Consider the following 23,556-nt stretch of genomic DNA (forward strand, 5'->3'; position numbering starts at 1 on the left):
TTTTATGATTTATTTATCAACTCTAAGAAAGCCATAATGGTTTAGTTTACATTCATATAGGAACTTACTAACAGTCGAAAAAGTTTATCTTTTATTCATATAGTCCTCAATATTTAGACATTTCAACGTTTTTTCTGCATTAGTTAGAACGATCAATATTGTAATTGTATATTTTGTGTTATGATTTCTTTGTCAACTCTAAGAAAGTCGAAATAGTTGAATTTATATTCATGTAGGATATAAGGAATAGTCGAAAAAATAATTTTTTATTCATTTAGTCATCGAGATACCCGTAGGACATACATTAATTAGGAAACTCGATATTACAGTTTTATATTTTGATTGTTTCCTGATTTTTCTATCAACTCTAAGAAAGTCAAAATAGTTTAATTTATATTCATGTAGGAATTTAAGAACGCAATATTACTATATAGGTTAAATATTGACATCCTAATAATATTAAATGTCTATCCATTGTCAATTTACCCCATCTATTTTCCTGGCATATAGATTTTAATCTTCTTAATATTTGCACGAACTACAATATAAACTACCTTTAGTCGTTATATTAAATTACTTACCAATTGATAAATTAACCTTGAAACGACCGAAATCGCCGCTTGTAATAATATTTTTCTTCGTTTCAATAAATCTTATAGTATTAATATGTTTTTTATGAATGGGCTTAAAATTTATCTGCATAATTTATCTTGCAGACATTTCATTTAAAAAAAAAAAAAAAAGATCGCAAACGACAGTCCTTCATTTGATGTAATCAATTTTATCATGGAAAGTCCTGAAAAAATCAACGTTCGAAAAATGGGTTTTGGAAAATTAAAAAAATAAAATTTAATAAGACACAAATAGAAAAATATGAAGTAAAGTACATTTAAATTTTGTTTTGACAACCATACGCAATTTGTTTCGAGGTTTTTGAAAACTTAATATAGAATTATTCAAAATATTTTTGGGAATTTCTAGGATTATAGAAATTATTTAAATTTTTAAATCATTTAACTATTAAAATTAAATATTTTTCAAATCAGCAAATATATTAATATATTTTTATAATTTTCAACAAAGCAATTACATTTAAAACTCCTATTAATTAATCATTCTTAAAAAAATACTATTACAAAACTCATGATAATTGTGGAATGTTAATTTTGTTATAAAGCATTTTAAGTTCAATTACTAAAAATTAAGTTCAATTACTAATAATCGTTACATTGATTGATATAGATTGCTATTTCTTAGATTTTAATAACATTTAGTGCTGTGATGGCGGAGCTAACAGTAAGTTAACACTCCTGTTAAATATTTTGCAGACATTTCGAAATTGAAAAAAAAAAGAGGCTAAAAATGTTAAGAATAAGTCATAATATTACATATAACCCATGGTGTCTCAGGGGATAGTGCGCTTGCCTCCTAATAGGGTATAACGGGTTCGAATCCCAGCGATGGCTGGTCGATTCGAATCTCGCACCCGGCTCGCACCGACCACAGAGCTGATGTAAAATATCTTCAGTGTTAGACGGATAATGGGTTAGAGTCACCTTACCGGCAGGCTAACTACGTAAGATTTTTGTGGTTTTCCTCTCCATGCAAAGCAAATGCGGATTAGTCCCATTAAAATGTCCTCCACGATAGAAAATTTCCCCCAATACTTTATCCAGAAGTTCCCTTGCCTTCTGAATTGGGTTCAAAATTACAAGGCCACTGATTTGAACAATAGCTGTCATGAACACAAAAATTGGGTCATCTGCCCAACGGCGGTTATGAAATAAGATAAAGTAAAATTTATAGCTTGTGATTAACGATATTTTTTAATCATTTATTCATTGTTTAATTATATTTTCCGTCATATTATAAAATCAACTTTTACCATGTAATTTTAAATAAAAAATATAGTATTTTTGAGAAATATGCGAAAGTAACCAATAGCGGAGACTACTGGGAAAAAGTGTAAAAAGCGAGTTCATATTGCGAAAGAATCTAAAAAGAACTGCTAGTATTAAGGAGTATGGGTGTGAAAAATCATAGTTATTTTTTCGTTTTTTTCTAATATTTATCCGAAACTACGAATACTTTGAAAAGGAATACGCTATTTTCGTAGACTCAGCAATTTATACCTCTCTCTTGGTTAATATCAAAGAATTTATTTAATATTAAACCTGAATTAATATGGATAGAAATTATGAGCAACGTTGCATTAATTTTAGTGTAGAATTGTATAAATTTTCACGGAATTTATTTTGAACCATCTTTAAACAAAACGATAAATTTTATCACAAAATTGATTACCACAATTGACATTAAAAATTTATCGTGGCATCACTTAAACACATTTTAAATGTTATCAATTTTCAACAACAAAAAAATTATAAATAGGAAACTGAATAGCGTTAAAAAAAGAATGCGCTATTAACGCTGCAATATCATTTGAATTTCAGCCGGAGAATGATATCACGATCGTGAAAGGGAGGGAGGTGTAGGGGATCAAACATTGCGTAAAAGAAAAGTAATTTATGCGCAGCCCCTAACCAGTTCCAAACATAGAAAGATGGCTGCTGGTGTGCACAGATTGGAATTGGATCAATGAAATTATCGACTGCTCGCTCCTGCTCTTGAGATGATTCGCTTCCACGATTTATTTTTTATTATTTTATTACTCTTTTTCCTTCTTTTTCTCTGTCTCTTCTAAAAGGGGGGTGTTTCGTTTTGATTGTGTTCTTTTTCACCTTTTCCGCCGGCCTCCGAATCGATCTGCCGAAGCCCTTTTCTCTCGGTTCGAGTGGAGGGGGGAGGGGGATAGTCATTACCGGGGTTTAATTGTTTCCGAATAGTTCATTTAGAAGCGAGCTAGTAATTGATATTAGAAAAGCTCCCTGATTACCAGCGTCCGGATTAATTAAGAAGGAACGACACCGGTTATTAAGGGGGCGAGGAAGAATAAGCACTTCGAACGAGGCTCGTGCCTGGGAATGAATTGAAAGGATTGCATTATTTTTTTTTTTTTAAAAAAACCACTGAATAAGTTTAATAAAAAAAATTTTTGTATCGCTATCAAAATTTTAGATTTGGATCAAGTAACTATGGCTTAATGTAAAAATAAAAACATTAAGACACAGATGCTCCTAGTTGTTGGATTATTTAGAATTGTTGTTTACTAAAACCGTATGGTATGTAAAATCCACCCAAATCGTTGTTTTTATTTCTAAGAGCGATTGAAGTTAATAAAAATATTTAATTTATATCTGTACCTATCATATTTTTGCATTTGATGTGGCATATTTTAATAAGGATGATGAGGTATCTGAGGCTTAATTTAAAAACATAAATAAATAAATAAAATATCTAATTAATGAAACATTCAAATCGTATTTTCATTAGCATAATCTAATTTAATAAAAAAATATCATTTTAATAATAATAATTACTTGGATTAGAGGCATCTAATCCGAGGAAGAAATTTTAAATGGCGAATTCTATTTCATCTCTTTCGATATTGTTTTGAAAAAAGGGAGTTCAAATAAACCTAGAATGAAAAATGTAGTTTCAAACTCTGAAAAAAAAAATATTTTCAAAATATCGAAATGCAAACAAATCATTGCATCATTACGCAATCCTGATTAATTTTGCTATAACTCGTTTGCATTTTGATATTGTTTAAACGTTTTTCCAAAATTGACACTTCGTGGGTTACCCTCTAGGTTTATTTGAACTCTTTTTTTTTTTCTCTAATTTTAAAATATCATTGGAGGTGAAACAGAATTCACAGTAAAAATATAGCGTCTATATATTGTTATTATTATAGCCTTAGCGTTCTTTGATATAGCGTCCTCTTAATCCTAGAACATAAAGCCGTGTAGACATTTAATAAAATGGCTAAATACAACAAAATAAGAATTTAAATTAGCATATAAGCATACAAATATGTAAAAAAAAAATATATCTAGTCGATAATATTTAATTTCCGATTTCTTATCGTATCTTTAGATTTGATTGCAACACATTTTTTAAAGGTTGATGAAGCATCTATGGCTTAATTCAAGAACGAAAATAGTGCAGTTGTTTACTAAAACTTAATGTCCACCATTGAAATCACGATTGTACAATGCAAGAGCAATTAAATTTCATTTTTACGTAAGTGGCTTGAAAACTGTTTTATCGAACAATTGATACGTCAAAAACAAAAATACAATAGTAGTAAAATGCAATATTTTTTCCAGAAATTTAAAAAATTATATAGCGCGATTTTTTTGAACTCGCTTCATTTAGGCCTTTTTAACCGCGATATTGTATGAGATATACAGAGTGTTTTGTATATTGTCACCCATTATAGCATAGATTTTTAGTATCCTTGATAAAAAATAAAAAGAATGAAATCGAAATGCTGCACACATAGGGGTTGCAAATTAATATTTAAGTGAGGGAGAAAGATAAAATTTGACTAATCACTAGCGAGAAAGGCGGAACGCATATGAAAAAAAAAGCAGTTTGATTGCGAAAATCCACGAAAGAGACCTGTTCTGTTACGTAACGAGCCCTGTGGTTGTGGTTTCAGTAATGTCTTTGTTCTTATGCTCGTTTTGACTCTCTGTTGGTTCATCAATGAAAGCTACAAACCCGTGTGTGTGTGGGGGGGGGGGGAGATTTCAAGCATTTGCAGAATACGTGACACGTGATGGATGGAGCTTCTTAAATGTATCGTTTTCTTTGTAAGCACTTAGCTCAACTTTTGTTGATATTCAAAGTTAATGTAAGGGTTCAACCTGTTTTGTTACGAAGCGAAGTATGTTTGCGTATGTGCGAGGAACAAGTATGGCCTTAAAACCGGTGTTTGCTTAGATTTAGAACAAAATTGAGGCAAATATTTATGTTTCGGCTGTAAGCGCGGTTAACAGTAAACTTTTTTTTAAGTCACAAAACGAAAAGATCACAGATTTTCCATTCTGGAGCCTAGGAAAATGGAAGTAACAAATTTAATCACATGTTTAGCAATTTTTAGAATCGGAGGAAAACTGATGTGTAATAAACTGGGTTCAACTTAATAAAATAGCTTTGGAATAGTCATCTTTATTTTTCATCTTTATTCTTTAATTATTCTTTAATGTTCATCTTTATTTCAAAGAAAATCAAATTTAAGCTAGTGTAGATTTAGTTTATACAAAAACTAAAATTAAACAAGAAGACTATATTCCGCTCCAGATCTGTAAATTTAATTGTCTCACGCAATAGATTTGATAAAAGATACAATGTGAAAACTAAATTTTTTATTCATTCGTTTTACATTATTTTATTTTATTACCATCGTTGAACAGCCGACCCAATTTAGGGTTTACAACTACCAATTTTCAACTCCGTAGCTTTATAATTTTGAACCCAATCCAGAAGATAAGGGAAATCCTGCATCCAGTATTGGGAGAAATTTGCCTTTGTGGAGGTCTTTTTAACTGAAATAACCCGCATTTGCGTTACATGTAGAGGAGAACGAAAACCTCCCACTGTTAGCCTCACGGCAAGGGGACTCTAACCCATGATCCGTCTACCACTGAGGATATTTAACGTCAGCATTGTGGTCAGAGCGAACCGGGTGCGGAATTCGTATCGACCAGCCATAACTGGAACTTGAACCCTGTTCATCTCATTGTAAGGCAAATCTCTATCCTATGAGCCACCACGGCTCTTTATTCATTCATTAAATATTTTTGAAATAATTAATATAATTTAAATCATTAAATATTTTAATTTATTTATAAATTTATTTATTAAGTTTTGGGGTTCAGCCAAAAGACGATCATTGAAGGATCCATGGCAGATAAAAATTGGGAACCACTGGTTTATTTTAACTGGTTACACTATTTCTAATACCATATGTTTCCCTTATACTATAGTGTTCCTCTTTTTTTTTTTTTTTCAAACGGTATGCCGGCATACATAGGAAAGTTGTATCATGCGTAGGCAAATTTTCTTTATAATCACCCTGAATAAATCGGGCATAGAACATTTTTTTTCTTTTATTGCCTTATCATCAGTTGGAAAAAAAAATTTGGGTTATTAAAGAATACCACGATGAAACAACACTTTGTAAAAAATAAATATACTTGATTACAAATGTAATATAATACTTATCCTTGTTTAACTCAGGTTTTTCCAAGCAATTTGTTTTTCGATAATTAGTTACATCATATATGGAGAATCTTAAACGCAACTCAAAGCAATCATTGGTTTATCAGATACAGGGGAAAATAATTACTTTTGTAAGATTCTTTTAAAACAACGTTAGTCATTATGCAGAAGTTGAACGAGTAGTTGTTTATCGGATTTCGGCAGATAACAGACGTTTTATAAATATAGACGTCTTTTTTAAAGGAAATAGTGACGTATCCTGAAAAATAATCCCTTTGTAGAATATTTAAATTTTCTTCAACCAATATTTCTGAATTTACACGTTGTTTAATTAAATATCTTGTATGCATTTCGCTAATTAATTACATTTTTAATATTTTTCTTCCTAATTCAGCCCTTAAAACGTACTTACAATGTAGTTGAAGGGAACAATTGTTATTTAAAAACATTCAGTCAGACTTTTGCCTTGAATTTTCATTAAACTTGATGAGAATGCTAAAAATTGTTACAAGTTGTAGTATTTTTTTATTACGTTTTTATTGCTTTCGTGTCTGAACGATGAAACTCTTAATCGAAATCTCGTCGATTCAGGAACTAACTAAAAATTTGAAATTTCTCGCTAGAAAGTTATATCGCTTGGTAGTATATCTTATGTAAAATTATCACCATTTTATAGCGAAATAAAAATTATCGTCCATAGTAGTTTTGAATACTTTCCGACTAGCTAAAGAAATCAAATTTTAATTGTAGTTTTGTGTCTGTATATGTACACAATACAAGCTTCAATAGTTTCTCCACGCAAAATCTATTGCTACACTTAAAATCTATCGCTATATTATCGTTAGACAGCATTTGTTATCAATCGAAATTACGACTACTTTTTGAATTGTTAGTTTAAATAGTTTCAACTGGAGCACTGTGTCATATGACAATACAAGTTACCTTTATTTTCTCTTCTTTTTTTTCTGAGCGCTACAAGCAAAATGCATCGTCAAATTTTAGCATCAACTGTATTTTCATCCCCTTTCCGAGTGCAGCTAATTTTAAAAACCACGGTTTTCAAATTGACTAAAAGCAGAAAATGTTCTGTTTTTTGTCAGAACAAAGACGAAAAACGTAGAGTGCACCACTTTCGTAAAAAACTTCCATTGCTATTCCCCCTAGATTCTTTCGATAGTAATACGTTCTACGTTTTCTGTCTGACAAAAACAGAATTATTTTCACCAATTTGAAAACCGACTTGGAAATCGCAAGTTTTAAAACCTTTCATTTGTTTTATCATCTATATAATGTTTTTGTTACGTTGTTGAATTATATCTTTAAGCGATGAATTCAGTTTTGTTTAATTTGATGAAGTAACATTCTACCCTTCTTCTTTTTCATGAGTTCGATAGTCCAGGGTGGGTCTTAGCCTTCTCAAGAAGTTTTTACCAGCCTGAACTTTTAGCTGCAAATGTGGGTATTCTATCCTAGCGAGTGTTAAAATAGACTTTTATTAGAAAATAATAAATCGATATTTATAAACTTTTTTGTTTTGTACTTCTTGTAATGATATAACAAGATTTTAACACTTTTCTACGCTTTAAAAAATAATCTGTTAAATTTACCGAAAGAAACTGTCAGCTAGTGTGCCTGTATAAAACCGCTTCCCCCCCCCCCCAGAAGAATACTGTTATTTAAAAACAGATGCCTCTTTTTCAAACAGATACTGTTTTTTAAGCAAACCAACTACTTTATTTTAGCAAGCAAATTCTGTTACTTTAAGAAAATTTACTTAATTTACTTAACAAAATTTTGTAAAACAACTACATCAGCATTCGAGCACTCAGTCGACGCTGGTTTGTGTCTTATTGTTGGTAGAAAAGAGCTTTTTCTTCTGAGTTACCGCAGCTCTAGCGTCTCGATATGAAGAAAAATCTTAAACTGTTTTTATCTTAAAAATTTTACTTATTAAAATAATATTTAAATTAAACACGGATCAAATTATAGCAGCCCACTCGTATAAAAATGCCTGGCAGTTTAACTTACCAAAGAATTATATCTAAGTAAATATAATAATCAGGTAGAGTATCAATTTGATAATAAAATCGAATCGCAGTTTTATTTATACGATGTTCAAAACCATAATATAATTGCTGAAAAATAAGAACAAGCAAAGAAAAAAAATCGTAAAATGATTTTAAAAAACGTAAAGTGATTTTACGGTAAGCAAAAATGCATGGCAAAAACTAGAATCTGAACTGTCAGTTTTAATCTGTTAAAACCATGAAAACCAGATAAAAATCGTTTTGTCAGTTGCCTACGCTTATTTTGAAAATGGCGCTAGACGACAATATGGAGAAAAGCCACAGTTTTGTAAAAATGAAATGTATCTGTGGTCTAATTTTTTAATATTTAAAAAATTAGTTCAATGCTGCATTACCTGGGCTCATAAAAATCATTTTTATCTAAGTGGGAAAATGTCGCCAAATCGACGATTTTTAATAACTTTTAAAAATTTCAGTTATTTGTCTGTTCTAAAGCCCAGATAATTCTTCACGGCAAGATTACATACATAATTTAAAATCATCGCATTGCTTCAAGTGTAAGGCACTTAAACTATGGCTTTTTTTATTTCCCTTGGCGACAGAATTCGAAAAACGGCGTTTTCGTCAAATAAACAGAAAAAGTTTGTAAGAACGAGCAAGCATTTTTTACACTGATCGAATAATGGATAAAAACAGTAAACAAATCTGTATTTTTCTTCAAACAGTTTTTTTTTTATGTAAATAATATGTTTTTCTTTTGTAGAATTAACAGTTATTTTTTACAGTATATTAATGGTTCAAACGGGCATTCATTGAATTATTACACAATATGACGTCTGAGGAAAAATTCTTAGTCTCTTATTCTTTCTAAAATATTCGTATAATAAAATAATCGGTATTCGTGATTAAAGGGTGTGACGAATTTTGCAAGTAGCAAGTCGGAAATGAAAGCTTTATAAAAAATTAAGTAAGTTTTAATAAAATGATAAACGCAATAAATGCATTTTATAATCTGTATTTTATAATGTATGCCAATAAAACTGAATTAGCAACTTGAAAGAAAAAAAGTTTCACCAGGAATGAAAGAGAAAACCCGTTAAAATTTACAACTACCATTAAAATAAATAAATAAAAACTCGCCAAATTTTTCTATTCTCATTCCTAATCTCTCTTATTTAACGGATATAGAATTTCACGAAATATAAGAATTCCAAACGAAGGTGATTTTTTTATTCCACGTCAGACCCTAATTACCACGCCCATTCTGAATATTTCAAACCTATTAGCGTTTGTTTTTCTAGGCAATCAATCTAAAATTTCCAGGAAAACCTGAGAACCTATTATCAAGTTGAATAAAAAAAATAAGGAGAGAAAGAAATGTTAGGGCTGGTTGAATATCAAATCATAGGTTAGATCAGAGAAAACGATTATTTGGCGTAGTAGTTTCCTTTGAAAATCGCCAATAGAATAAAATTTTTGTACATAAATCAATCCAATTTAGGAATTCTGTCAACACGTTGTTGAATGGTTATTAAATGTTAATTTAGTAGGAAAATTTAAATAAAAATAATTTAAATTTCTTTTTTCCTCGTGGTTATGAATAAAATTATTTTTTAGGATAAGATAGAAATTCGTACATCCATTTTTTTAGCAGTAGTGACATTTTTTAAATGTATTAAATAGTAAAAGTTATACTTCATGATAATGTTTAACCTCAACCCTTGTTTCTATTGTCAAATTTGAAAAAAAAAATGATAAATAATAATTAATATAAATATTATGATTATTAATAATTATAATAACATAAATAATCCTAAGAAACTGGAACTTAAGATGTTTTCCGTTTAAAAGCTTCATTCTCTTTAAAAATATACAAATAGGAACTAACAGTTGACATGCTTCAAGTACTCAAAACAGGCGCCCATTTCCAAGACTTGCCAAACGTGAAAGAGAAGCAACAAAAGTGATTTGAACTATAAAACGAAACGTTGCCAACAAAGTATAGAAAAATAAAGGTCTGAAATAAAACTAGAAAAAGTTTTTTCTAGCTTCTTTACTAGTTTTGTTTCTCGCCTTTATTTTTCCATTTTTCGTTCCCATTCGTTTTTCCAATTACGTTAAATGAAAGCTTAACTCACCTCTGGATATCATTGAAACCATAGCGAGAGGTATTCTTGTTTAGAGATTTCGCCTGAAATAAAGAAAATTTGCATATTATTTAATAGTATTTTAATATGAAAATATAAACTCAGATTAACTATAAAATGCCAATTAAAAAATAAAGAAACTATTATTTATTTACTTCAGTCACCTTTTTAAAAAAAATAAGTAATTAAAAATGAAAAAGTAAACAATAAAATAAATTTTAAAATCGTTTTCCAAGCAGACGATTGGAGACAACTTTTTTATTTGGCGATAATATGACAAAAAATTCAGTTTTTGGCTGTCAGGAAACAAGTGAAACTTGTATTCATATCAGACATAGAACTCCAGATGAAATTTGATCACTCAGTCGGAACAAGTGAAAAACGTGCACATCGATGTGTTCTTATTTATTTATTTTGCGAAAATATGTCAATAATATTCGTCTGTAGTGACCAGAAAATGACTGAAACTTTTAATGTCATCCAGCACAGAACTTCAGTTAAAATTTCAATGCTCTAGCTAGACTTAAAGTTGTCGGAATTTTGATTGACGACTAAGTCTCCTTATAGAACTTAACTTTTAATCAGATAAATCTTCAGCTTATGTAATATGTTTTATGATGAACAAAATACGATTTTAATAATTGAAAAATTTAAAGTAATGTAAAATTCGAGATATTTTTTTAAATTTAAGAAAAATTAGGCATATTTTGTTGTTTTGAAATAATTAAATTTTTCCTTCGTATAATTTTAGCGTAAAGTATCATAAAAATGAATTTAAAATATGATTTTCTAATTTATAAGTATGCATAACTCCATGTTTTTTTCATCTAATTATTATTATCATTATTTTGTATTGATTATCTTTTCAGGATCGAGAAGGTTGCTTATCGCTTAGGGAATTCACTTCCTGCCTCTGGACAGTGTCCATCAATGTCCAATTTTTCTCTTAACCATGGAAATGAATTCGCCCCTCCCAAAAAAATCATCGGAATTAAAATATGTATTTTGTTTTAATGGAGACAACGTATAGTTTAAAATTAAATGTAATTTTTTATAAATTTTTTTTGCAAGGAAAACAATAAAGAAATTGTGATTACGATTATTTATTTTCTTCTACAAGAGATTCGGAACATCAAAGATACAGTTAAAAATAACACCAGTTAAATTAAATGAAATACTTTACACATTCCACAAAAGTCACTGTAAATATTGAGACGATTGTAGAAGGAATTTATAAAAGAGAACCACTTTCGCCAAGGAAAAGAAAAATGCCCATTTTGAATGCCTTAAACCTATAATATTTTCAATTTTCTAACCTGTCTTGATGGGGGGGGGGATTATTTAAACTTTAAATTGGATAAATATTTAAAAACAACTTCAAATTTTTTGTCTTATCAGCATTTTATCGAGGTTATTCCATATAGATGAAAATTATTGAAATCAATCAATAATTCTCAAGCTTTGCTACGAACTCAAATAATACAGTGGGGGAATAACTGCGAAAATAAAAACAGATAACAAACACATTTCACAAAACATTTTTACAAAACTGTGGCTTCGCTTCTTAAGGACATTTTGCGCCATTTTCATAATTAGCATGGTTGGATGCTGGCTAAAGATGGACAAACTTAACAGTCATTAATAAGTGCTAGAAACTCACGAAATGCATAAAAATAGCTGGACATAACTTAACCTGACAGTCATAAATAACTGCTAGAAACTCACAAAAATTATAAAAATAAGGAGTTATTCGCTAAAAAGTATTATTTCGATAACATAAACCAGTTGACAAAGCCTTATTTAAAATCATAACAGAATAAATTAATATTCGACAAGCACTTAGTGTCGATCATAACATGTTCTCATAACACGCAATCAAAGTGTTTTGAAAAGGACATTTACCATGTTTTTCTACTAAGCCATTTGATTAAGACAGCTTGACAGTAATTACATTACACGATACCCAATCACGACATAGCGTCGATCTAGTTGTCACGTTACTGGAAAGCTCTCATCTAATGTTTTGAAGTTAAGAGTTTTATATAAATAATCTTCGAATTTTAATTATGAATTTACGAACCCCTTGAAAGAACATGTTGCATGCTGAAAAAACCTTAACTTCCGAATGAAAGAACATGTAATGGTCGGCTATGAAAATGTCACTGAATATGTATTTATTTTTGCACATCGTCAAATGGGATAATGTTCAGCGGGAAAGGATAGTTCATAGGCAGATTCCTGGTCTTTTTATGCATTCTGTTCTGAAGCACCTGATTTGAAATTCACTTTTATACTTCCTAGTGTATATGAAGGCGAATATTGGTCAAACTTCACCTATTTAACGTGGCTCCTCTTTCATGTTCATGGAAGGAAATCATTTTTAAAACTAAGTACTGCTCTACCTTATCTCTGTTGCAAAACAGGGGGCAACTAAATTCTAAAAAGATAAGAAAAATAACACTATCATTACTTATATTTGTGGCATCATTATTTACTTGTGGTAAAATATCCGAAATCCAATAATACCAGAATTTCTTAAACCCATTTGTTCAAACATGTAAGCAGTATACCGAACGAAAAGTGTTTCAAAAACCAGGATTGATCATTCAGTAAATGAAAGGCATAGCCCTTATAAGAACGAATCATATGAGCAACTGAAATTACATTCATTATTTTCACACTTATGAGTGTTTAAATAAATGAATCAAAAAAGGAAAAATGCTGATTGGTTAAAATTTTAAAGTTGTCGAAACGATGCATTTTTCTTTGTACGTGGTCCGTTTGCTCTCAAACATATCTACTGACGAATTAATTATAAAAAGTATTTTTTAAATAAATTAATGACAAAAATGAGTAATATAATTAATAATTATTATAATCATTCCTAAATTATAATAAAGTTAAAATCAATTTATTTATTTGTATTTTTCAATATAATATCCCCTCTTAATAGAGAGATTTATCAACTCATGCACAAAACATGCGTGTAGGATGGTACGTGAACGTGCTAAATGATTCTAATATCAAAAATTTTTACCACATTTATTAAATGTACAAAACTGTATTACATCAACCAAAATATCATTTACGATATTAGTTTTCTTTTGTAGCAGCAAAAAATACACGTTTAAATAGACGTACAATAATTTTTTTCTATTAAACAACCACCAAACAAATTCAGTGTTTCAGTTAACATATAAAATCCCTGAAGATATTTGCCATAAAAGCTCAAAAGCTCTGCCTCACTCCCGGAATAACGGTTCCGTTTAAATAAATAGAGAAAGAACAAAAACTAAGGCACCCCACCAAAAATGACTCATACCAAAAGCTCTGAAAGAGAGATGCAGTTAATACCATAAACACTCCCCCCAAGTTAAGCGGAAAAAGAGAAAAGGATCTGACATCGATTTTGTATTGAGGTAGCTTTGGTTGCGCTGATTTGGCAGAAGCCGCCATAAAACTTAAAAACTATCCGGCTCTCTCTTCTTAGCGCTTTTTATTCTGGCCCAGCTTTTAAAAGACGCGCAGCCAGATCTGTATCCTAGCCAAGAGTCGGTCGATGACTGGCTGCGAAGATCTGCATCTGTGTTGGATGCAGATCGTTATTACAAAAGGGAAATATTTGCTTCGTTTTAATTTTTTCATTCTTGGCATTCTTGAGAGAAGAAGAAAAAAAAATCGTTTGGCATGGAAGAGAATCATATTGTTGTGTTTGGTAGGCAGAAAGTGCAAACGAGATGGATAGAATTTGTTCTTCGTAATTTACGTTAAAAAAAAAAAAAAAATATGAAAATGCTTGACGTAATTGAAAATAGATAAAGTTGAAAGAGATTTTAATCAAAGCTTCCTAATTTAGGCAGGAAAGAGAGGCGTTTTAATGAAAACTGTGGAAGAACAGAATCAACGGAGATCGGTCAGAAATACTGCCGAAAAAAGTCGGTTATATGTAGGTGTGTGAGATCTTTTAATTATGCCATTGATGTTGGTTATATATAGGGAGATTTTACAAATTTTCTTGACTTTTCCTACTATTTTTCTGAATTTTTAAATATAATTACTTTTTAACAATTATTTAAATTAATTTTATGTGTTAAATGTTCAGTTTTGCATATAAAAACTTACAGAATGATGTTTTTTCCTCTAATCTGAAAATTTTTCAAAATGCTAGGATTTGCTCGAAAATTGTTTGAAATGTGAAATTTATTATTTTTTTATTTATATTTTAATAGCAATTAGTACTTTCCTGAAGCTTCAAAATTGATAATGATAAAATATTTAGGGTTTAGAACAGATTTAGGAAGCAATTGGTTATGATAAAACATTTAAAGGAAAAGATCAATAGCAAAATGGAAAGAAAATAATTCAGAGACATAAAATCCTGTTGTCTTTCGAATAATAAAAATTAATAAGAATATCATGCCTCTGAACTGATCGATAAAGAAGAGACTTACTTCATTATTTGGAAGTACAGAATCACTTTATTTACATATCGAAGCAAGCAATAAACTGAGTAAAAACATCTATACTGATACATGGGTTTCATAGGGATTTAAGGATTTATTTATTAATAGGGCCACGAGCCTTGTATTCCATAATTTTCGACCTATTTCTCACAAGCTTTCACCAAAATCAACCAGGAAGAACTACAACCAAAAAAATAGCTTTAATCGTTCGTAACTATCTGTGATATTAAAATGTTTATTTAAAGCATCTGTTTAAAATCTTAAATAATTAATAATTCAGTTGGCAACGCAGCGTTTTCTCACAATGGATATAGTCTTTCTAAACAACTTTGAACATAGTACTTGTAGTTTTTAGAAATCAACAAGGAAATGGAAGGAACAATATTAATCCTATTTTTCTAATTATGATGAAATTTCCCGTTGGTTTTTAGGTTTATAAATGGAGATATATTTATAGGAAAAGGTTCTAAGGGATATTAAAAAAATGTCATGGATCTTATAATAGTCTAATTTAACTACACAACACTCATTTACTTTACAAACTCTTTAAATTTCGTAGACCTCCTTGATGAAGGTACTAAATAATACTCTTTCATTGTTTACAGAACGGAAGAAGGTTCCAACTGCATTTAGCAATAAACAGTCAACCAGTAACCTTAGACTGCATCTCTATGATGCAAACGGTTTAAATAGGTGTCAAGAATTTATAGACTGCTCCAAAAAAAAGGTCGCCAAGAAAAAATAAAGACAAGGCATAATATTTATTTTCTATTTTCAAGGCATAAAATTTGAAAACTAGTTAACTCGAATTTATTAAGACGTCATTTAGTGCCTTCATCCACCCATCTCATCCGATATTATCCAAAAATTATAAGATACAATCTTTATTTCCTATTGCCAAACTTTAAAATTAGATTACTCGAATTCAATTAACTGTCATCATTTAGAGCCTTCATCCACAAAGCTCTTCATATAATATCCAAGTATTATAAGATACAATTTTTATTCCTTACTGCCAATGCATAAACTTTAAAATAAATTACTCGAATTCAATTAACTGTCATCATTTAGAGCCTTCATCCACAAAGCTCTTCATATAATATTCAAGTATTATAAGATACAATTTTTATTCCTTACTGCCAATGATAAACTTTAAAATTAATGTCATCATTTAGAGCAGGGGTTGCCAACTTACATGAGGCCGCGGGCCACAATTAAAAACACCAGTCAAGTGGCGGGCCACAACTTTAACAACATTTTATAAGGGATTATGTTTTAAGGCCCATTAAATATTACTGTCAGATTTTTATCAAACTGTACAAAACGAAAGTATTGAATTGCAAATTAAAATAAGATGTAGATTTTTAAAAATATTTAAATGCATATTAAAAAATTCTGGCTACAATAACTTTAATGTGCACCTTTGTATTAAACATTAATGTGCAACAGACATCGAATTATCAAGATATAATTATGACTTAAATTTATTTAAAACTCATATAAATTTTTTACAAAACTGTCCACAAAAAATGGCAACTAATATATTTTAGTTCGCCGGTCACCAAAAAAGGGTTCGGATGCGGCACGCTGGTCGCCAGTTGGCAATCCCTGATTTAGAACCTTCATCCACCCAGCTCATCATATCATATCCAAATATTATAAGATACAATTTTTATTCCCTACTGCAATGTATAAACTTTCTAACTAGATTATTCGAATTCACTATTATATCACTTAGAACCTTCATCCACGCAACACTTCTGATATAGTCAAAAAATTATAATTACCTCTGTTTCAAGTCCAAATATTCTAAATAATCATCGAAAAGTTTTAGCTCCTCGCTGATTTCTATAACAAGTTTGTACGGAAAGCAAAAATCAAACTAATAAAATCTAGCGCGTTGCTAAACTATTCGTCAATACAATTTCACCGTTCGTATTCCGAAAACATTTCCCCCAAAAAATAACAATTTACGAACGGCCTTCTTCTTCTAATAGTTGTTATTGCATTCGTTTCGCATCATTGCATGTAGCCGAGCATGCGCAATGCGCTTCAACTGTCACGATGTTGATGTAAAAATACGCAAGGGAGTCACAAAATAATTTATTTTTTTATTCACCGAGAGACCACAGAGTTTGTGACCTGCAACTTGCACATCTGCCTTTATTATGAAATCCGGAGCTCCTCCTTTTTAACAACTCCCTCTGTGTCTCTAAACACACGATTCTATCTTGCGATAACTTCTCTTGAAAAACAGGTTTCCCAGGGGAGTAGCAAATGGGAGGAAAAACTTTCGAAATCACAAACAATTGAGATTTAGTGTAATGGGACTATAATAAGTATTGTTTTTTTAGGCGGATTGCGTGGAGGAGAGGAGAAGGAAGGGTCATTTAATACCACTCACCATTTGTTTTATGCTAAAATAGTTGATTGTCAAATTTTGGCTTTCAATTGTTGCCACAACATGACGTAATTCGTTCGTAGTAGTATTTCTTATTCCTTTTGTGTACTCCAATATAATTTCAAAAAAAATTTTAACAAATATTTTTAGGGTGCTGATTAAAGGTAATTACGAAAACGTTTCAACGTTTTTCATTTCAGGATGACGAAAATAAATAATTACTTGTCCTTATAGTACTATTAGCGAAACGAACTAGAGTTATTCTACTTAACACTAGATTGCCTAAGGAAGTCATTTTGACTGCTTTTAATTTCAATTACAAAAACAATGATGTATATAATGACACAATTTCGTAGAATTTTGTACAACATATAATTTTTTTTATTGTTAACATTAACTGATAACTTGTTATGCAACTGTAAATAATATAAAGAATATTAAAAATTAATTTAAACAAATTTCTTTACACATTATTTATTCTTTTACAATCTGGTCATTTTGACTGCTTTTGGGCAATATAGGTATATACTAAGTTTCTGTCTTTCTAGTGTTAAAAGGGTAGCTTTTAAATTTTTTTTTATTTTACTAAATTTATTATATTTTTATTTTACCTTCTATTTCTTGATTTTGTCTGAAAGGGATTGAAAAAAAAAATGCGATAAATTTTGCTTCTACCATTCAGGAAAATTTTGTTACCTGCATTAGACTACATGAGCACAGCGCCCGTTGAAATTTGAGAACTCTAGCTAGTCGGAATGGGTACGAAATTTTGATTGATGATAAGTTCTCATTAGCGACTTTATGGAGATAAATGATGCATACAATGGAAATTTTTGTCATCAGACACAACAGAGTTGCAGTTAAAATTTTATCTCTCTAAAAATAAAACGGATGAACGACAATCTGAAATCCAAAATGGCAAGAGCTTTGAATATGCTATGCAGCCGCTTACGTAACAAACTACATAATTTTTTAGGTTTAAAAGAAGGCTATAGACCTAAAAAACTAAACATTAGCAATAACCTTTCCAACATGGAAATTATCATCCATAGAATACGACTTTCTGATCTACTAGAAAGATGAAATTTTAACTGCAACTCTATGTATGATGAGAAAGGTTTCAAATATTTCCTGGCCATTACATGCATCATTTATCGCCATATTGTCGCCAGTTAGAATTTATAGTCAATCAAAACAGTACACCCTTTCCGATTAGCTAGGGTGCTCCATTTTCTACTGGAGCTGTGTACCGGTAGTCTAATACAAGTAACAATCATTCCCTAAATAGTGTAAGCAAAATTTATTTCCTTTTATTAAAATTTATTTTATTATTTATCGTCATATAGCGTCAAATGGCGATGAATGATGCATGTTATGGCCAAGAAATAATTGTAACTTTAGTCATCAGACACAGAGTTGCAGTAAGAATTTTATCTTTCTTGCAAGTAGAAAAATAGTTTTCTATGGATGATAATTTCCATGTTGGAAAGGTTGTTGCTTATGTTTAGTTTTTTATTTTGAAAGCCTCCTCTTAAATCTAAAAAATTATGTAGTTTATAACGTAGCCGGTTGTAATAGCATGTTGGAAGGTCTTGTTATTTTGGTTAATTTTTGGTGTTTGCTTAATTAAACTTTTTTTTTTCATAACTATCATCACACTATCATCCTCGTCATTCTACTACAGAAAATGTGAGAAATAAAAATTTTACCTAAATTATTAAATAGAATTTGATAACTTTAGATTAAAGGTTTAACATTTAATGTAATTAAATAATAAGGCCAATACTGATTTTACATTTTTTATAAAATTAATTTTTTATAATTGAAAATCAAGAAGAAAGAACGGTTCTTTACTTTTCTCACAAAAAAAAAAAAAAAAAAAATGACGATTGGATCGTTATCTGTTGCATTTTGAGTATTGAAGTTTTGAGAAATTCAATAACGTGAAAAATAGATTCTCTCTGAGAGTTATTACACAGTGAAGATGAGTTGATTAGAGTATTACACTATGAAAAAACAGTTCCTATCCGTTTGCTTCTGCCGTTCCCCCCCCCCCCCCTCAGAATCAGCTTTTATGGAGATCGAAGGGTCTTCCTTTTTGGTTTTCAATTGTTTAAATTTACTTGGTTACTGGTGAAAAATATGCTTGAAAAAATTCCAGTAAATGGAAAAATTTATCCTGTCCCACTTAATCACCCTTTTAAAATTGCTTATTGTAATTTTTTGACTAAGCTGATTTCAGTTTTCCAAAAATGCGGATATATTTTCGTTCTTTTTTTTGTATTGATGTAATTTTAATTGGAGAAAAAATCCATTAGGCTACTAGAATAACACCTATCCCTATATTGTATATTTTTCAAAAGATTCTGCCTAGTAGAGTAAATTTTCATTCCTGGTTTATTTGTGAAAATCATATAAGTAAGATGAAAAGAATGATTTATATTTTCCCTCTGGCGGCTAAATTTTGTGGTGGAAATGTATACCAGGCAGTAGCCCTTAACTTTAAAAAAACATCTGTGTAGGGAATACCGGACAAGTATATATCGAACTATGGCACTTTAAAAAAACATTAGTGTAAGGAATACCGGACAGTGGCTTTTTAACTTTAAAAAAGAAAAAAAAAAACAATACCGGGCAAAAATTTTTAATCTTAAGAAAACATGAGAGAAGAGAATACCAATAATTATCCACACATTTACACAGTATTCCCAACACTGATAATGTATTCTAATTGAATGATAAAATATCGAATTGATATTTAAAAATCGTCAAATAAATTAATATTAAATCAGATAGACATTTACTAAAGAACCATGCTGACATTCATCGGTGTAGGTCGACAATCACCAATTTCGGTCTTCTTTAGTGACAACGATTTAATTCAAGGCTCATCTTCGAAAGTTCAGTCATTACATGAATGTTTTCATCATGTACAGTCATGTTTTTTAACGGATAATATGCTAGATTTTTAAAAGTGTTATGAGCATGTAACAGTTATATTCATGTCCCTTTCCGGCCAGCGTAATCAATGCTAACAATGAAAAAAGGTGCAAAATATCACAACGCTGTATTTGAGAAAATGAAAAGCATTTTCGACCTCAATTTTTAATAGGTACATACACTCATGTCCATAAATTAAGGATAATGAAGTTCAGGCACAGAAAGAGACAGAAGCCAAACAAATTTGACTTATTTGTAAAGTTTGTGTATTAAACAAAAGGTAAAGAGCAAAAAAGATGCTATATGTTTGACATAATTAATAAAAATTGCGATTTTTACTCCCTGGAGCAAATTTCAAAAAAGAACCTATTTACAAAAAACAGTATAACATGGTTAGTATGATGGTTAATACGGAGTATGTCTCCCGGACGATGCAATACAGGCCGTACAACGCCTAGGCATGCTGAGTATCAAATTATCAATCTGATCCTGGGGAATATTACACCACTCATCAAGCACTCATCCGAAAGTCCGGTAGACAGGTGGTAGGGGGTTGACGGCCAGCAATTCGTCGGCCAAGCATATCCCACACATGCTCTTTTGGATTCAAGTCCGGTGAGTATGCTGGCCAGTCCATACGGGTGATATCCTCCGATTGAAGGCATTCGTGTACAATGTTTGCACGGTGAGGACGGGCGTTGTCGTCCATAAACAGAAATTCAGCACCCATGGCGCCCCGAAACAAACGTACATGTTGTTCCAGAATGACATCCCTATAGATGTGGCCCGTAATCGTTACACTCTGAACATGCAGGTCAGTTCTGGAACCAAGAATAATTCCTCCCCCAACAAGCCATCCTGCACCACCGTAACGGTGTCGTTCAATGGTGTTGTCTTGGTGGTAACGGGTACCCGGCGCTCTCCATATGAAAGTCCGGCGAGAATCAGACTGCAAATTAAACCTGGACTCGTCGGAAAACATCACACATGACCACTGTTGCGGTGTCCACAATGCATGCTCTCTACTTCAGGCTAATCGCAAGCGACAGAGAGTTGCGGTAAGTGGAACACATCTGACAGGCCTACGAGCATATAAACCAATGTGCCCTAAGCGTCTGGACACGGTCTGCCTTGAAACTGTCGTACCGGTACGTGAAGAGAGCTGACGAGACAGGTCTGATGCTGTGCTCCGTCTGTTTCTTTTGGCAGTAACTGCCAAATACCGGTCTTCATTCGGCGTTGTAACTCGGGGGCGACCTGTGCTGTAACGTCTACTCACATTACCATCATCTTGGAATTGTTGCCAAAGCCTGGAGATGACACTCTGGGTGATTCCAAGTTCCTCGGATACTTCCAGCTGGGTACGTCCACATTCCAGTCGTCCGATGATTCTGCCACGTAAAAAATCATCCAAATGCTTCCTTTGTGCCATAACTATGCGGTTATTGCACTGAAAGGCTTTTAAAGCGCTTGTGAACAATTTTATTTTTTTACCACCATTCCTTACTCCTCTCTTACACTCTCGTCATTGTGACGTACTACCAGCGTCATCTAGTGATTTCCTGTAATTTGAATATTCTTCTTAAGGATGTGTGTGATAATTCTACAGGTGAAATTTTAATTTTAGAGTTTGATTTCCGTGTGATTCTGAATTATCCTTAATTTATGGACATGAGTGTATATGAAAAGTTACGCGAACTCAGCATTTTTTGCACTCATTAAAAAATGCAAAAATTGATAATTATTAGTTGTGTATCATGATTTTCACCGAAGTAGAAAAATCCGGTCAAATTGTCGAGTTTTTTAATAGTTTAATAATTTTGATTTTTGAAATATTCAAGCTATTTGTTCGATTTCAAGTCCAAGAAAAAAATTTTCTCGCTATTTATAATAGTTCCTTTAATCATGACAATGCATATAGTTTAAAATTTAAGCTCTACTTCAAATTTGAGGCACCAGTTAGGAGAAATACTTAATTGGGTTTTGGACAAAATACTAATTAAGAATCACCAATATTTTCACTAAGATAAAATTTGTATTACTTTTATTTCAGTAAAAACTACACAAATCTACAGCAGTGCGTATAGTATGGTTTTTACCAAATATATCACGTGTCTTGTTGCTGCACCAATCAGACTCTAAATTTGAATAAGTCCCCAATGGTTGAGACTTAGATTGATGCATTTGCATCTATATACAGATGAACGGAAAAAAGAGCACCATAAAAAAGTACCGAAAAAAAGCTAGAAAAAGAGCACCCCGTCATCATACGAATTTAACAACCGATTCAATTCGGGCCTTTGAGTCAGAATTCATGTAATTAAATATTTATTCGAATGACACTAGGTAATTTTTTAAAAATTAATCAATACACAAGTTAAGGACTTATTTAAATTATTTCCACTTCATGCTATTTAAGAAAATAATTAGAATTCTTAAGCAATTCTAAAATTGATCTAAAGTTCAATAACTACAATGCATTGTGATTTAATATTATGCAAAAAATATTATTCCCCCAAGTAGTTACTTTTTAAAAAAAAAAATTATGAAATTAAAATACTATATCATTTTCGTTATTATTTTTAATTTAGCAAAAAAACTGATTACCAGAGAGATTATTTTAAACAACTCTTTTATCTCTATAAAACATATTACTATACACAGTTTTCTATTGTTGTCTGGGTGTTTTTATTGGCCGGAAATCACATGGCAGGATCCAGTTTTCCCACATTAACATATACATTTCTTTGGTTGTCTTCAGCTTAACATTAAGGTAAGTAAGTAAAGGCGTTGTTTTCCTTTGAAATATTTTTTTTTTATCCTTAATTTAAAGGTTTTTACTTTTCTTATTCTATTCTGCAGTTATTACGTTTTTGATTTTCATTGTTTTCTAAATTAAGAGTTTAAAATTTAAAGAGTTATTTCTTTATTACAGCGTTATTTCTATGACATTACCTTATTACTCTAGATTTAAGGTAAACTTATTTAAAACGGCATCTAAACTTATTAACTGTTTTACAATTATTATTTTTGATGCAAATTACATTAATATACAGGGTGTTTATAAATTCCCGGACCCATTTTGATGTTTAATAACTCATAAAATAATAAAGATAGATTAAAATTAATAACATAAATGGTTAGATAGACTCAAAAAGTTTCATGACCCTTGTCAATGAACTTCCACGTGTGCCCCCTTCGTCGCACGGAGAATATCAAGTCGACCGTCAATTTCACGCCAGGTAGCGGCAAGCATGTCGGCATCCACAGAGGCTATTGCGGTTGTAATTCTGGCTTTTAGGTCATCAATGTTCGACACGATCCACCTGTAAACATTGTCCTTTATAAATCCCCAAAGAAAAAAGTCCCATGAATAACCATGAGACACAAAGGGATTCCCCAAAGGTTAATGTGTGGTGTGGACTAATGTGCTACCGAGTCATTGG

At 31.0% G+C, this 23,556-nt stretch overlaps 1 protein-coding gene across 4 annotated transcripts in view; it reads right to left on the reverse strand.

Annotated features, from left to right (window-relative positions):
* Window positions 1-23,556, reverse strand: part of LOC107436332 (LIM domain-binding protein 2) — a 104,114-nt gene that overhangs the window by 60,395 nt on the left and 20,163 nt on the right. For 2 of the 4 annotated variants that reach the window (XM_087159827.1, XM_087159825.1), the window contains exon 2: window positions 10,298-10,350. The gene's annotated coding sequence lies outside the window, so the exon portion shown is untranslated. Of the gene's footprint in view, window positions 1-10,297; window positions 10,351-16,556; window positions 16,998-23,556 lie in introns of those variants that run through there. The other 2 variants (XM_087159826.1, XM_087159824.1) reach the window with 2 other exon arrangements.

The sequence above is a fragment of the Parasteatoda tepidariorum genome, chromosome 3, assembly GCF_982258835.1.
Source record: "Parasteatoda tepidariorum strain Cologne lab strain chromosome 3, Ptep-v5.0, whole genome shotgun sequence".
Lineage (NCBI taxonomy): Eukaryota > Metazoa > Arthropoda > Arachnida > Araneae > Theridiidae > Parasteatoda > Parasteatoda tepidariorum.